Here is a 17,331-nt window from a genome sequence, read left to right as displayed (position 1 = left end):
TGAGTAGGCGCTTTGTAGCCAGATACACTATTTTGGGGCTATACATCCTGCCACTGGTATTAGACATCAGCAGTATCCATAAACTTGATTCCACGAAGGTGGCTCCTCCCTTTTAATGCCTGTTCAATACTCTGTGTTCATTTAATATAATGATATAACATTTTTTAGTCCTGTTGTTGTACTCTAGTCGATTGTCATATGTACAACACAGTCTGGACTTATCCACCGTTTATTTTCAGGGTTGCCTCTGTATTTACTCAGATACAATCCTAGAACGTCCTCACCATTCCATAATGGCGCCCACAGTGGTTATCGAATTCCCTTTACTTCTATGAATGTGTACACATATTCGAGGAATCGATTTATGATGGTTAGGAGACTGGCACACATGAGGAGGGCTCTTTATTTAAGTCCTTATTCAAGTTTTCCCAAAAACTCTGGTTTCATTCTAACATTTTAAACTATTTATTTAATTTCACCCACTGCGGTGATTTAGCAATTCCATAATGGCGCCCGCTTTGGTTAGTGAAGTCTTTTACTTTCTTTCAGGCCTCATCACGTGACAGGGGTCTTCTCCTATCACGTGATCATAGTGCGCGATGCTCAATCAACTGGCCCGGGAGGTTTAAATGGTGTACCTTCGCTCCCGCTTGTTGTTCCTGGGATGATACAACGCCCTTGAATCTCGTGCGTACGGTAAGGAGAGGGCTCCGGGTTCCGGGCGCCGTCGGCAGCCCGACTTTGCATATCTGCTCCGTGGATCGAGCGGACAACCTATACCGGCATGAACAGTGTGTATTATGCACAACTCGTCCACGGGTTGTAATTATGCCCCCAGCACACTGATAGCAGGCTATGTAGGCGGGTTGCTAGTTTAAACATCCCCGCTCACAGACCCTAGGAATGCAGAGTCCCTGGGTTATGTGGGTTTGTTCCGAATGGACATTTTTGTACGTTTATCCTTTCAGCAACAGCAAGCAGGTTGCCCTCCATATATTGTCTACAATGAGGTCAGAGGAAACGCGTATGTTATGTGAGCGTTCCAATTTGACTCTAGTTATATACATTTTTAATAACAGTGAGCAGGTTACCTTTAGCACAGATACCAATGAATGGCACTATTGGGTCAGAATATATGCATTGACACGGCACAATAGAGAGGATCCCTTTAGTCAGCAATTCTCTGTTGATGCTCTATTGGGGTAAATGTGTATTGGGTTGACACTTTTTCACGAGTGGGGTGGCAGCCCACGCATGCAAGGGGAATTCAAAGAGCATGCTAACATATACATATGATACTGATTACATATAAATACCCCACAGGTTGATGTGACAACCGACTGCTTGGCGGAGTACTGCTTGTTCAGCTGGTACGAGGGAGCATAGCTGAATAAGGGTAAACTAACAATGAATAATTTCATTAACAGTATTTTTTTAAAAAAGCACAATAATTTGGATGTCTAGATTATGAACTGGTCGTGATTTCATTTTATTCTATTTCATTTTTTCAACTCGGCAGCTTCCTGTTCAAAAGATGTTGGAAGTGGGTGCAGTAACAGAGTATTGACCCTGATGAATCTGCCATAAAGGTTTCTGGGCAGTGAAACATGTTGGTCACAGGTAGTGGTATGCGAATTTAAGCTACCAGCCTTTTTATTTCAACTGCGCACACCCCAATCATAAATAAAAGTAGTTTAAGAGGTGTGTCTGTTGATTTTATCTTTCACTCTGTTTTGTTTGTCTAAGGAGTCACGCTCTAAACTCCTTGCTATGCACCTTCTCTTTACCTTTTTTTCTCACTTAGTCACCAAATTCTGGAATAGGAATGGCCACCTATGATGAGAAAGGGGCCAAGTTTCTGGTAAACATCTGACCAGATCGCCCCGAGGGTGTTCGCCCGTGAGGTGCCTTCCTCTCCGCCACACATTTTTCCTTTATTACTTTGGTGTATGTGTGGGTCTATGTATGGTCCTATGCAGTGCTGACATTTTTTGGTTGCGCCGAGTTGAAAATATATGGAACCCCCCACAATCAGTAATAGTGACAGACTAGATTGTCTGTTTAAGGACAGTAGGGCATTAGAGACAACTAACACCTAAATATAGAAATAATATCGGGTGTTCTCCGAGATTCTACTTTCTGAGAATTTAGGCGGACTAGGGTCTCATGCCCGTTAGATAATTACTAACCATAGTCCTGGGTATTGGGAATTCTTTTGGATTGTGTTACCTTTAAAGGCCCCAGTAAAGGGCCTTGAGTGTGCCAGGGCTGGTAATTCAAATGCTAATAGTGGGCCTGCAGCATTGATTGTGCCACCCACATGAGTAGCCCTGAAATGGTGTCTCAGGCCTGCTACCGCAGTGATGTGCGCAGTCTGTGAACTGCCATGCTGTCCTGGCCAGTGTACCCACTGACCAGGCCTGACCCTTCCCTTTTCTTACACATTGGACACCCCTATGGTAAGCCCAAGGTGGGCAGGATGCAGTGTATGTGAAAGGTAGGACATGTACTAGTGTGGGTGACATGTCCTGATAGTGAAATACTGCTGTTAGACCTGGCAGCTTTGGTGTAGTTTATTTTTGCCTCTACCTTTTGTATGTTTGACGTTGTGCTTAATTTTGGTTTTGCTGGTTCAGATGCTTTGGGCACTTTGCCGCTGCTGATCAGTGTCAAAGTGCCAGTGCTCCCTGTGTAAATTGGTATTGTAATTGGTTATTCATGATTGGCATATTTGTATCCCCAAGAAGTCCCTCGTAAAGTGCACTGAGTGTGCCAGGGCTGGTGATACAAATGCTACTAGTGGGCCTGCAGCACTTATTGCGCCACCCACCTGAGTAGCCCTAAAATGGTCTCCAAGGCCAGCCATCGCAGTGCCTGTGTGCAGTCTGTGAACTGCCATGTCAACCTGGTCAGTGTCCCCACTGACCAGGCCTGACCCTTCCCTTTCTGTACACATTGGTTACCCCTATGGGAGGCCTAAGGCGCCCCCTTGGGGAGGGTGCAGTGTATGTGAAAGGTACAGCATGTACTAGTGCAGGTGACATGCTCTGGTAGTGAATTACAGCCATTTTTGTTTTTCACTATTGTAAGGCTATCTTGCCCATAGCCTATCATGGGGAATGCTGACTACAGTGGTTACCTGCATATCTTCCCATAGGAGCAAGATGGGACATAAAAGTCTGGTATCCCTGAACTCTGAATTTAATAACACATCTTTTAGGAAAGGTGGTTTTTCAATCCTGTGTTTGAGAACTGCACTTTTAGAAAGTGGCTGTTCTCTTGTCTGACCTTTCTGTGTGCCTTGGTCTGTTTGTGAATTGACTGTCTGGTTTGTGAGTGGCAGGGGCTAGGTGGCTCCCAGAGGCTGAGTGGGCCATCCCTGGGCTGAATAGCTCCATCTGCATCTAGAGTGGTGGGAAGGGGTAGCACCTGGACCTGAAAAGGGATGTGCCTGCCTTCCACAACGCTGGTTCCACCTCCTGCTGGGCGGCTGACGACCCTGACCCTCTCTCTGTATGGAAAGGAGGGGACAGGAAAACAAAGTGCTCAAGGAACACCCAGAACTAGTTCAGGCTGGGCTCAGAGCCCTCCTGCACAAAGGGAAGAAATACTTTTAGGGGTATAAGTATAGGACCCCAGACTACAGACAATTAGATCATCCTGGAATCAAGAAGAAACCTATGCCAAGGTGAAAGCTGGAAGACTGAAGAAGGAAGACTGTCGTGGACTGACCTGCAGTTGCTTTGCTGCCAAGGAGAGAGGAAGGACTTTGCTTTGTGCTGTGTCCCCTTGCTTGAAGGAATCGCAAAGGGCCTGAGAAGAGTTGGCTCCCTGTTAAGAAGTCCCAGGAACAAAAAGACTTCACCCCCAGCTTCCCTGACTCTACTAAGAGAGTTCTGTCCTTCCCAGAGTGCTAGGGCCAGTTGTGGTGCCTCTGGAAATTGTACCTGTGCTTGGTAAGCTGGAAATCAAGATACTAAAGACTTTCTGCAAAGTTTCATGCATAGCTCGCTTGCAGAGAGCATCCCGGTCAGTGCAAGGAAATTTCTGCCGCCACGAAGATAGAGATCGTCGCAGCGCCTGTTGCCACTGCAAGAACTGACGCATCCTTCGCTTGTGGAACACATCGCTCCGGTGCGGGAAACATACCATCGCTGCGAACATCCTCGCAGAGCCTGTCATCACTGGGTAAGATCGTCGCACCGCTTGCTTGCGGACCACATCACGTCACTGCAAAGAGTCGCCGCAGAGGCATTGCATCGAGGGGCCTCCAGAGGAGAAGATCGACTCTGCGCTGCGCATCACCACCTTACCTGAGATCGTCGCCGTCCCGAAGATCGTCGCATCGTACCTTTTGCAAGCCTCTTCCACTGAAACCTGGGCACCGGAATCCACACTAGGTATCGCATCCCTCCCCATACAGACCGAAGTCAACGCAACACGCCTGCTGCGTCCAGCGGGGTTGTCGCATTGCCTTCCCAGGGTCTCAGGAGTGACGCATCGCTTGCTTTTCAACGCTGCAGCTTTCACTTGGAACTTTTGTTGCATCTAAAGGTACTGTTGGCTAAAACGTGACGCTACTGTGGATTATTTTAACGCAACCTTAAGAACTCTTATGAAACCATATTCTTGAACTGTGTATGTTGGATTTTTGTCGTTTTGGTCTTGTGTAATTTAGAATAAATACCTTTATTTTTCTAAATTGTTTTGAAGTCAGTTTGTGCCATTTTCACTGTGTTACTATGAGTGTTGGTACAAATACTTTACCCATTGCCTTTGATAAGTCTGACTGCTCGTGCCAAGCTACCGAGGGGGTGAGCAGGGGTTATCTAAAGAGTGTATCCTTCTTACCCTGACTAGAAGCAAAGGTCCCTATTTGGACAGTGGTACCTACCTCTGCCAACTAGAGACCCCCAATTCTAACAACTGCCAAGCTCGTTTTTCACTATTGAACAGCCATCTTGCCCATAGGATAGAATGGGGAATGCTTTGTCCCATGTGTACCTGCATATCTCCCCATAGGAGCAAGATGGGAAGCTGAAGTCTGGTTTCCCTGAACTCAGAATTTGATAACGCATCTTTTAAGAAAGATAGTTTTTCAATTCTGTGTTTGAAAATAGCACTTTTAGAAAGATGCTATTTTTCTGTTCAACCTTTCTATGTGCCTCTGCCTGTTTGTGTATTGACTGGCTGGTTTGTGAGTGAGAGAGGCTGGGAGTGGCTGCAGGAGGCTGTGGGGTCAGCCCTAGGCTGAATGGACCTATCTACACTTAGAGTGGTGGGAGGAGTTGCACCTGGGCCTGAATAGGACTGTGCCTGCCTTACATAATGCTGGCTCCATCTCCTGCGGTGCGTCTCATAGCCCTGGCCCACACTTACAAAGGAAGAAGACCTGCCCTGGTAGAGGGCACCCAGAACTGGTTGGGACTGGATCCTGGACCCCCTCAGACATAAAGAACAAAGACTTTTGAGGTATAAGAGTAAGACCTGAAACCCCTGTAATTTAGACTTCTGCAATCAAGAGGAATCCCTGCCCACAAAGATCAGCTGAAGAGACTAAGGAAGACTGCCCTTGCTGTGTGTTCTGGTAGTGACCTGTAGTTTGCTGTTTTCACTGAGGAAGGGGACAAGGGGGACTTTGCTGTGTGCTGTGCCCCCCCCCACCTTCTTGATGAAGGGACTTTGCTGTGTGCTGTGTCCAAGAGTCTCCAAGGGCCTGATGAGAGCTGGCCTCCTGTTACAGGAAAACTCAGGGATATAAAGGTTTTCCAAAGGATCATCTGCCCCGTGCTGCGTGCGTGTGCTTTGAACCCAGAGTGTGTTTTACAAGGAGCCCGTGTTGCCCAAGGGAGCTTTCTCTGTGACCTCCTCTGTCCAAGAAGCCCTGGGCCTGCCTTCACAGCCGCTGGCGCCAAGATCTACAAGAGCTCAGTGTCTACTGGGGGCTACAAGAGCACTCTACTGGCAGTTGGTGAGCCTCCGTGAAGCCTGCTGTACTCAGGAAGAGATTCTGCCCCGATAACGCTGTGTGCGTATGCGCGCCAGGGATCAGGGTGTGCTCTGTTGTGAAGTCTGGCCCTGCCCTGATGCTGAGGTGTGTACCTGTGCCCGAGTACGAGGTGCCAGAGCGGCCCTCGAGGAAATGCCCCCTCAGCGCTGGGATTGGTGGAGGGGCAGCGCGTCGCCCAGCAACCAGGAGGCTCGACCCGGTGCAGCTGTGCCAGGATTTTCAGCCACATCAATCATTTCCTAACAGCACGGGCCTGTCATCAGTGAATCCGCGCTGAGCTCCTGAAAGTGCACCCGAGGCTCGGCCGCGATCTTCAGGCGAGACAAGTTGCCCTCGAGTGAAGAGGGGCTGCCACGATTCCCCGTTTAGCCAGGGATTGAGGCTGACATTGATATTCAATCTGAGGTAAGGCTCGCAGTATAGTGTGAGTCTGCGACGCCTGAAACTGGTGGGGGCCGCGGGTGACGGTGCAAATGCACTGGGGTGGCTACAAGTGCATCGGGAACCAAAGTAAGCATGAAAGGCAGCCCTCCCGAATACCGGTACAGCGGGGGCCTCAGATTTTACAGAAGCACCCGTTCTATCAGAGAGTGAACTGGAGGGAAGGGCTGTATCGCTCCTAAAGATAGAAACACATTGCAGGGCACTTTTGACCGCGCTTTCCCAGGGCGGTACCACAGAGGAGAGCATTTCTTATTTCTCCTGTCTTAAGGAAACCTGCTAACGAACAGTGCTGCAAGTGAACTCTCTGGGATAGATAAAGACCATAATAAAGACTATAAACAGTGATATAAGTTATGTTGTAACCAAGAGAGCCCATGCTGAATTTCAGAGAACGCTGCCATACAACTTGATCCCTGAAACTGTGGCAGGAATAAGACCTGTAATTGAGTCCATGATTGCACAAGGCATTCTCAGGGAGATTAGAGGAAGCACATGCACTTCGGATTGCAGAAACCGATTGGCAATTATAGGATTGGGCAGGGCCTATGAAAGGTCAATCAATTGTGATCTCAGGTTGTCTTGTGGTACTGAATCCAGCTGCGATCCTCTTTCACATCCCTTATGAAGCAGAATGGTTTACTGTTATTAACTTTTCGACACGACTCCACGAGTAAAGCCAATTTCTATTTGCTTTCCGGTTGGGGAATCATGTGTTAATATGGTATCGTATCCCACAAAGGTATACTGAGAGTCCATTTATCTTTAATCAGATCTTGAAAAAGAATCTTGAGCACCGAACATTACTGCAGAAGTTAGATCTCATGCAATACATAGACGCCCTCCTGATTGCTTCAGAGACCGAAGAAGCTTGTAGGGTTGCTCTGTTAAATCATTTGGCACAAAACAGGCAAACGTGTCCCCGTAAAAACTTCAATACTGTTTTTCAGAGGTCCAGTGTTTGGAAAGGCAAGGGAAAGGTGTCACTTGATTGCATTGAGGTGATCATACAAATGAATCCGCCTACTAAACAGAAAGAAGGTTGGATGTCCTTGGAAATGGTCGGCTACAGTCGACAATGGTATCCCAATTGGGTTAACAACTGATTGGTTGCTTTCCTGGAACTGAGAGAGAGCCTGTGTCATTCTCTGGCTTTAGGAATGGCTGATTACAATAAAGCAGTTTCGGTCTCCTTTGGAGAGAGGGATGTTGCACCCTAGCTGTACTCACCCAGACACATGGGGGTGTCTGTAGACCAGTGCATATTTCTCAGCTACATCAGATCCTTTAGCATCCGCGTTGCCCGGATGTCTCAGATCTGTTGCTACAACAGGTGCCAACATTGAAAGGTGCAAAAGTATTGTAATGGGTCTTCCACTTACTGTTTATGTTCCACACTCAGTTGAGCTCCTGATGACGAGAACCAATAAACAGCATTTGACTAACAAGAGGCTTACCCGATATAAGCAGGCTATTTTGGCCTCTTAGAGTGGTACCTTGAAAAGATGCTCTATGTTAAATCCTGCTACTTTGATGCCTGTTCCAAATCTCGACGGGGAAGATTGCGAGGACCATTACTCTCTGTATGTAACTGAATCAGATCAAGTCCTTTCTTTTGATGGTTTGTCTTTAAGAGACAATGAGGGTCATTTGAAAGCAGTTTGCTGTCTGCACTGTTTTTGGAGATGTGGAAGCTGCTTGCTTAGAGGTAGTAAACTCCACACAAGTACCTGAAATCATTGCCTTGACACATGCATGTTTTGTTTTGGATCAAATCTGAGTCACCATCTTTACCGATAGCCAGAATGGGTTTGGCGTACCTCATGATTTCGGACAGTTATGGTCACAGAGAGGGTTCTTAACGTCATCATGTAGTCTGTATAATAATTTTTTTTCTGATGGTGGAATTGGTGATTTTGTGCCTGTTGCACCATCTAAATTTAGTCAGAAAATTTGGTTTTGTATAAGCGCCCATGTATCTTTACACCCTCATTATGAGGTGTTTGTATGTTCAACTTTTCTTGCCGCTTTAATAAATATACTAAAACTGAATTAGGAGTCTGTATTCTTCCAGCGTCATGAACATTGAGAATCTATAATTGACAATTGAATTCCCCCCCCCTACCTCCCCCCCCACACTAACAAGCAGGTAACAAAAGAGCCATCAACCAGGGGTTCCAGAATAAGTCTAGAACATGGAATCAGGCTCTATCAGCAATATTAGCGGTCATACTGAACCAACCTGTATGTGTGCGTTTGCAAAGCTTGTGACAACGTTATTATTGTACCACAGTTACAGTACATACTTTGGGCACGATTCACAGAACTAACTGAAGACAAATTCCTAAACTTACTAACATTTACACATTTTGGAATTCACAGAAGGCACTTACTTATTTTGGTATTCACAGAAGGCACTTACTCATCAATGAGTAAGTGCCTTCTGTGAATACAAAATGATTAAGTGCCTTCTGTGAATATCAAATGAGTAAGTCCCTTCTTACTCATGTTGTATTCATAGAAGGCACTTACTCATCAATGAGTAAGTGTCTTCTGTGAATACCAAAATGAGTAAGATGACAAAATACATATAGTGTGCTTGTGTCTCACCATTTTAGAGGATAGGCGGGAGTTGTTACTAAGGTGGTGGGTTGCCAGGGGCAAAAGATCCTGTAGGAAAGCATTGGTGGTGTGTTTTGTCCCATCAAATGCTATTCTAAATCTTGCTCTGGTCAAATTCATTTAATCACTTTTCAAGAAAGGTAGAGGCCTTAGATCATTCAGCTCAAGGGCTGGGAGGTGACTAGGCTATCAACGTGCCAGGTACTAGCCCACCAAATCCATCTTTGTCTGAAAGCACTCTTTCGGAATGATCTTTTTCCTGAAAACTGTAATAACAAGTGTAGGCTGATATCATCTGGCCAGGGAGCTTAGACGTCTAGACAGAGCGTGAAATCTTGGTGCAGTGACAAAGGCTACACTTTTAAACTGTTTTAGACATAGCATTTTACTCATACTTGTTTTTTTAAGTCTTACAGCACAAGGCTATTTTAACAATCTTTTAGAACAATTTACTGTACTTTATCATCGACTAGATCCATTTCCGTGTAAAGGTAGAAAATGTTTGGCATTTTATGCATGTATTTTACAAAACAGTACCATTTCTTCGAAATATGTAATTTTGGATAAAATGTGACATATTGCAAGGGTTTCTTTAAATCAAGCAATACAGTCTATTTGACAGTGAGTACAGGTATTTGTAGAATCATTGGGCAGGCCTGCTGTTCGTTTCAAGCATAGTTCCGCTAGGTGCATATGCATCTAGACTTGAACTTACAATCTTATTATGGTGAGTGGGTAAGCCATTCAGATCCATCTTAGGGTGGGTGAAATGGAGAAATGTCGGAAGCATTGTGGCCAGTTAGTATGTCACTGTTCTTTGTTACTAGATAAAGCATACAATGTACAGATAACTTGCCACACAGACGCCTCATTTTAAAATGTCAGCATACAAGCAGTTTTCCCATGCACATTCTCAAGGAGAAATTAGTTGTTTGTTCACAATGTGGCTTGTGCTCATCCATTTTGTTTTCATTTAGATTTGTACTCGAGGGTATGCCAGTGGTGTGGCGGACACGGATTCTATTACATCCCTCACTCACCGAGGTATAAACTGAAGTGTGTGCCTGTAGCACCTTTCGTCTAATGCAGCAATCCTGAACAGGCCGAGGGCAAGTTGTAATGCAGCAGAGAACATAATTGTCCACGGTATGTTCTGCAGAACCCGTACTTCACCACTCATAAAGTGTACGACTGGTGGAGTGTGGGGTTATATTCCAGCTAGCTGTTCAGGAAGGGCCTCAAGACCTGGATGTTCAACCAATAGGTACAGGCAGCTTGATCGCACAGAGCCTACAGATCCTCATTGGTGAAACAACCACGCTTTACAACTCCTGATTGATTGATTAATATAGTCCTACCCATAACGTATAGTTGGAAACTGGCATGACTGTCAATGCCTAATAAGTATAAATGGAAATGAGAGTGAAGCCATACTGGCTTCATTGGAACCCCATCACTACAGCCACAAGACTGAGGGGATCCGAGATATAACAAAGAAGCAGGTGCACATCCACTACTTTGTTGGGATTAGGAAGGTGGTTCAAAACCCTGAGCACAGGCATCAGCCAAACTGGGGGTCTCAACTGCAGGGACCATCAGGTAGGCACCCATTTGTGATGGTTGGAGAGCCCCATCTAAAAGTTCAGCCACATTTCATGAATTTGCACCTTGATGTTTAGAGCCAAAGGCATCCCTTTCTGATGTGCTGCTCATGTTTGCTTCATATTTTCCTTTGTACCTTATGTAAAATGCTCTGGTTTGGTGGTTGCTCCAGAGATGATTCAAATATAAATAAATAATAAATGAAAATCGATGGTGCCAGTGACACGGGTACAACAAAGTGCGGATTAGCTATGTGTTGTGATATCGATGTTAATCATGGCACACATCTTCCACTCTGCATATAGACGGTGAAACATATAATATATCCTAGAAACAACCAAGAATCTCACTAAATCAAAATCTAAAATGTTTACTTTATGAATGATGATCAACCCCAGCACTGCTTACCTATTGTTGGATTCTGAAATAGGTTCATCAGGGTGCCTAAAAGTACAAATGTACACGTCTATCATTACAGAAGCATAAAAAGCAAATGTATGCATGGGTGAAAAAATATGAATACATTTGTTTACAGAAAAAAGCATTGTTAACGGTAGCTTGTTATTTCTCAATCACATAACTCCATTACACACATTAGTCTACATATGCATTTGTACACACTTAAACATACACACTAAAAATACTAAGGGAGACGACCCTGAAAAATGTCGACAGATTATCACTAACATTTATGTGGATATAAACACATGATCATAAACATAGTCATATGTAGACACACAGGAACAATGAAACTTAGAAAATGTACTCACATGCCCACACACAAAGGCCCTGAATGTGAGTCTGGCTGTCCACGGACCGTCAGACTCATGGGGGTGTGGCGGTGGTGGTATTGCGACCGCCGAATTACGATATGTGTGGTTTTACCAACACAGCCCTGCCGCAGCTGCCAGGAAACCACCATTCCCTGGCAGTGATGCAGCAGTCAGGAGGCAGTAATATGCTTGGCGGGACTGCCGCAAACCCACCAAGCATATTACAAGTTTCCCCTCTGCCATGGTTTTTCTTGATGCTTACACTGCCATGAAAACCGTGGTGGAGAGCAACCCTGTACCTCATGCCCTGTGGGTACAACAAAATCGTAATCAGGCCCATAGACAATCAAATGTTCATGAACATAATTTTCCTAACTGAAATAGACACAGCTATGCTGATACAAACAAACACAAGCATTTGGAGAATATTGGTAGCATAAATATGTTCTCTAGTGTCACAAACATCATCACCAAAATATATCATCCAGTTGGGTGCAGATGCACTTTTATTAACTCCATAAGCTTTGTAAAATATATTTAGGACACAATGTTTCTTTCAGATTATAATACGTTATGACATTCTGGCACCGTTCTGCATGTGTGTGCAAGTGTCTTCATTTGTTAGCTTATGTCTTCTTGTATGTATATGTGTGAGATATGTGTACTCAGGAAGAATGAAAACACATAACATATACACAATATTCAAAATCTTTCAGTTATCCAAATTTTTCTATTTAGCTAAACAAACCTTGAGCAGACAAGGGATAGGTTGAATACAGACCTCAACAATGTGGCTTTCACTCATACACACTAAGGGGCAACAAGAGACAATAGGCGGCTCACATGGTTTTGCCTCAGTATTTACCAGCGCTTAGCAGAGATGTTGCAGGCCACATGAAAAGAGAAAACATGGTAATATCTTTCAGGTTCTTTTAGACAGGAGTCACATATGCCTGGGCCTCCACCAGTACAGTTGCACCTAAGGTGCCGCCACAGAAGAAGAAGGTTAAGCATCCCCCTCTTCTTGCACAATATGGTGAGTTTGGCCTAGACCAACCTGGGCATTTCTTGAACGGGACTTGGTTTCAAGGGGGTGTTTTGGGTCTTCACCGCCCCCCCTCCTATCTCAATAAAAGTAGGTTCTGATAAATAGTTAGGTACAGAAACTTTAAGTCGGGTATGGAGAGCTGCCTTTCGGATTCCTCCAGGTTTTACATTCACACAGACAAAAAAGCACAATACACTCTCTCTCAATGTTTTTAATGGTCTCAGAAATGTTGGTTATTTTACAAAATATAGTGTTTTCTCTCACTTAGTACTTCTACCAATCCGCATTTCTTTCTCTTTACACTGCCTCTTAGGCCCCCTTTATGCAACCTGCATGTCCTATATTGTATTATAACATTATATGCCAGCGTATTTGTTGGGAAAATCTGAAACTTACTGACCAAGCTCCACCCCTGTTCTTTAATAGTGGACTTCTCACTGCCCATCAAGTTGCTGTAGAGATACACTGTATGGAATGCACTCCCAATATTAAGATTTAATGTGTTTCAGCATTGTAGATATGCCCAAATGGTATGTTTATGTAATTTTCCTAATCTTTAATACAGCATGATATTCATCACAAAGTACAGACTCTGGCTGTCTCCATTCTAAATTTTCCACTGAGCAGAAACCTCATCAGATCTTTAAGTCACCAGACTTTCTTTTACCAATATACGTTCACCCAAAGCCAAGGAAGCACCACCAGCATCACCTTCACCATAATCTCATGACATTTCTTCATGCCTACCAGGCCTATCATAGTGCAATGCAGAACAACACTTTTTACATAAATGTTTGAATTGAGCTACTTTGCTTCTATGAATGGCTTCACACCGACTTCTTCCATATTTCCCTCTGCAAGAATAAAACAAGCATTGGCAATGCCAATAGGTCTAACCTATGAATGAAACCGCCTTTCGTGTGACTGATGGGTGTATCTCTATTCAATAAGTTACCATACACACTCTCTGCCCCACTCATCTTTGCACTCATACAGCCATTCATCCATCAACTAATCCATCCTTCACTTCATCTTATGACACAAAAGCAATAAAATACACACAAACTCAGCATTATAGGCAAGATAAATTAAAAGAAAGCAGGTTGAAAAAATAAAGAAGGCTGCATTCTAAAAGTGGAGAGCATATGTTTGCAATAATACAACTAAATATAGGAGTGGGTGTCAGTCTTGCAAAGGTACTGGAAATAGTCTATTATTGCTCTAAAGTGCAAACATGGATGTGTAACACATGCTAGGCATGGATCAGTGACAGAATATCGAAAAAAATAATATAGTGGGGCCAAAATATCATGCCAATAATATTGAGGACAGGAATATAGAGAAGGTAAGTGCAAATAGGTCAGTATCAATGTACTATTCTTAACTCCAGATCTTCATACCTTAAACATATATATATCGTCTAGGCACATATGTGGAGTTATAGATAGTAAAACTTTGCTTGCCCACAAAAAAATGACCTTCACGATATTCTTGTCCTTGATAATCTGGACACAATATTCTGTTCCACAATAATTGTGTTTCAGATATTTTGCCCAAACACCGTCTACAGGTTTAAACTCCCTAAACCTAACAGAAGGACTTGGTTCAGTGTGCTACATAATGAGGAAGTTGGATCTGGTTTACTGCAGACCTGCACGCTGTCCCATTTTACGCTGGGAAAAGTGCTTTGTGATAAAAAAACATTCTCTCTTTGAGGGGGATGGTGGTATTCAGGAAACCCATCTTTCATACTTAAAATGTCACACTCAAGCATCTGTACTAATAATGACCCAATGTATGTTTAAAAACAGCCTTCTCTATTCATAGGGGAACCAGACAGGGGTGCCCGCTGTCATCACTCCTATTCGCTCTTTATATGGAGCCTTTGTCTCAAAGAGTCCGCAATGACCCTGCTATTAAAGGAGCGCGCTTCGGGGGTGCAAAGCTCAAACTCTGCCTATATGGAGACAATGTGGTGGTGACTTTGGAACACCCTAGAGACTCACTGACAGCTTTTTTTAGATGAACTAGACCCCTTGGCACTTGCCTTGGGCTTCCAGATCAACGTGCATAAGTCACATGCCCTTAATCTGTCATTAGAACCCGAAACACTGGAATTCCTCCGGCGCACTTTTCAGATTCAGTGGGACAATGAATCTATCTCCTATTTGGGGTTGCAGGTGGCCCCTACTATCACCGCCGCCAGACAGTTGAACTACACAGTGCTTATGAAGCAGGTCCGGGACTTCTTCCGGAATTGGAGACCCTACTCCCTCTCTTGGCTGGGCTGGATAGCGGCGGTGAAAATTGTGTTATTGCCCCAGATACTTTACTTGTTCCACACTTTCCCGCAGACACCACCGTTCAGGGTCATATAGGCTCTACAGCGGGATATTGAGAGTTTTATTTGGTGCGACTAGAAGGCTCGGATGTGCCGTGAACTCACTTACTGCGATCCGGTGGAGGGGGTACTCGGTATCCCCGACCTACTGGCTTACTGGCGGGAGGCTCAGATGAGGGCGCTGGTGTAATGGGTGCTCTCTGAATCTGAGAAACACTGGCTGTTCATGGACTCGTCCTTTGCTGGCCAACCATTATGGGGAGTTCCCTTCCTCTCGCGTATGGGGCGCTCTCGCAATCTGTACCTCTCGGAGGTTACCTGACCCACACTGTTGGCATGGGATAAGACTGCAACCGCTAGGGGGCTCACGACATTCCCATCCCCTGTCACGCCTATCGCACAGAACCCAGACTTTACTCCTGGATTCGACCACGAGGAATTCCACTTTTGGACGACTCAGGCTTGCCTCTCCATAGGCCACTTCTTCGACCTCTCAGGGTTGAGCCCTTTCACTGAGTTCCACACTGAGCATGGAATTCCTGAGACTGCACATTACCGATACTTACAGATTAGGCACTGGGTACTCCAAAGTAAGGGAGGGTGCGGTGAGGCTTCTCACTTCAATTGAGAAATGGTTACTAACACAAAACAACAACGCACGACTGACATTGGACCTGTATAAATTCACTTGCGGCACCTCAGATAATGGGAAATCCCCTGGGCAACTGTGTTGGGAGGGGGAGTTGGGTAGAGAACTCTCACAAACGGAATGAAAAGATATCTATCTCCGTGCCCGCCGTACAGCACGCAACATAACCTCTATTGAGACGGCCACTAAAAAGGCCACATGTTGGTATTTAACTCCGGTGAGGCTTCACAGGGGTTATCCTTTACATAGCCAGCTGTGCTGGTGAGACTGACGTTCCCTGGGCACCCTTACCCACCTACTTTGGGAATGCTCCGCCATGGGGTCCTATTGGCAACAAGTCCTAGAAAAGGTGGACTTACATTTCGATACCCAGATTCTCAGTTTACGTCCTTCTGGGCCTGCCCAACACCATCACTTTCCCTCTTAAATCCAGAAGGGGCAAACAGATGGTGCTGGCCTTGGGTGTGGCGGTCCAGAACGTCCTGACGCACTGGGGTATGAAGACCGCCCCTACAACACTAGACTGGCTCCACAAATTATTGACTATTTTAGGGATGGAGAAGATTTCCATTTCCTTGACCAATCCTTGATGAATTTACGGAGCTCACCTGCCCCAAATACCTCAGACTCTTGAGACTTGTGGAGTCTCTTTTACCACCTGCTCCCCCTGCACCGGCTGTAAATTGTTTTCTTTCTTGGGGTGTTTTTTTTCTTTTTTTTTTCGAGAAGGAGGAGGGGGGAGGGTGGAGGGATGTTTTTCCTTTTCCTTTATTTGTTCACGCCTATTACATGCCATAGGAAACTCCCAGGTTGTGACCCGATGATTGTTGAGCACACTGGCTCGTTCGTTCTCATCTTTTACAAAATCAATCAAAGAAATGTAAAAAAAACAAACATGTATGGTGGTATGCTATAACGTGATATTATACTGTGATCACAAGACATATGAAACAGATTGCTATTATCAGGCACACTATGAGAGTTAACACAATAAACACTTCTATCATGGTTCCCGGGACTACATTTCCTAAATCCTATGGCCACTCTTATCACTGCTCGGAGAGCATGACAAACACAGTAAAATTGCCTGCAAGGTAAGTAAGTAAGTAACAGCTTTTAGAGCACTTGAATGCTAATTGACGTCTTGGTGCTAGCATCCAGACAGTGCCCTTCACAGAGAAACGGAAGGCCTGATTAGCTACAGAAGAAAAAAATAGGTTTTTAACTGTACCTAAATTTTACCAAATCTGGCTGAGCTCTGAGATGGTCAGGCAGTGAGTTCCACTATTTACATGTGGAGATAAAAAAAGCCTGCCCAACTAGCCTTTTTAAATCTGGGAATTACTACCCTTCCTGCAGAGCTGGTGTGCAGATTGTGAATAGGTAAGTGCCATTGGAAGATTTTTGTAGAAAGACAGGACGAACTTTGTGAAGGGCCATATGGGCTGAGCACAAGGCCTTAAACTTGATCCGCTTGCACACTGGTAGCCAGTGCATACTGATGATAGTTTGTGACACTGAGCTGTATGTAAAGCGTTTCATCAGTAAGCGGGGTGCAGCGTTTTGAAGACTCTAGTTTTTTTAGTAGGCATTGCTGGCTGCTCACATACAAAGTGTTACAATAATCAAACATTGTGATTACCACGGCAACAGTAACTATTTTCTGAAACTCTGTAGGAGTAAAAAGAAAGATATTCCTCAGGAGTCTTAGGGGCTTATTTATGAGCCCTTGCGTCACTTTTGTGCCGTCGTTGCATCACTTTTTGTGACGCACCAGCAGGGTAAAAAATGGGCCATGTTGAATCATATTTACAAAGTACATGCGTCACTTTGTAAACCCCTGCA

The sequence above is a fragment of the Lissotriton vulgaris genome, chromosome 1_1 (genome assembly GCF_964263255.1).
Source record: "Lissotriton vulgaris chromosome 1_1, aLisVul1.2, whole genome shotgun sequence".
Classification (NCBI taxonomy): domain Eukaryota; kingdom Metazoa; phylum Chordata; class Amphibia; order Caudata; family Salamandridae; genus Lissotriton; species Lissotriton vulgaris.
The sequence above is the reverse complement of the archived record's forward strand: the minus strand, read 5'-3'. Positions refer to the sequence as shown.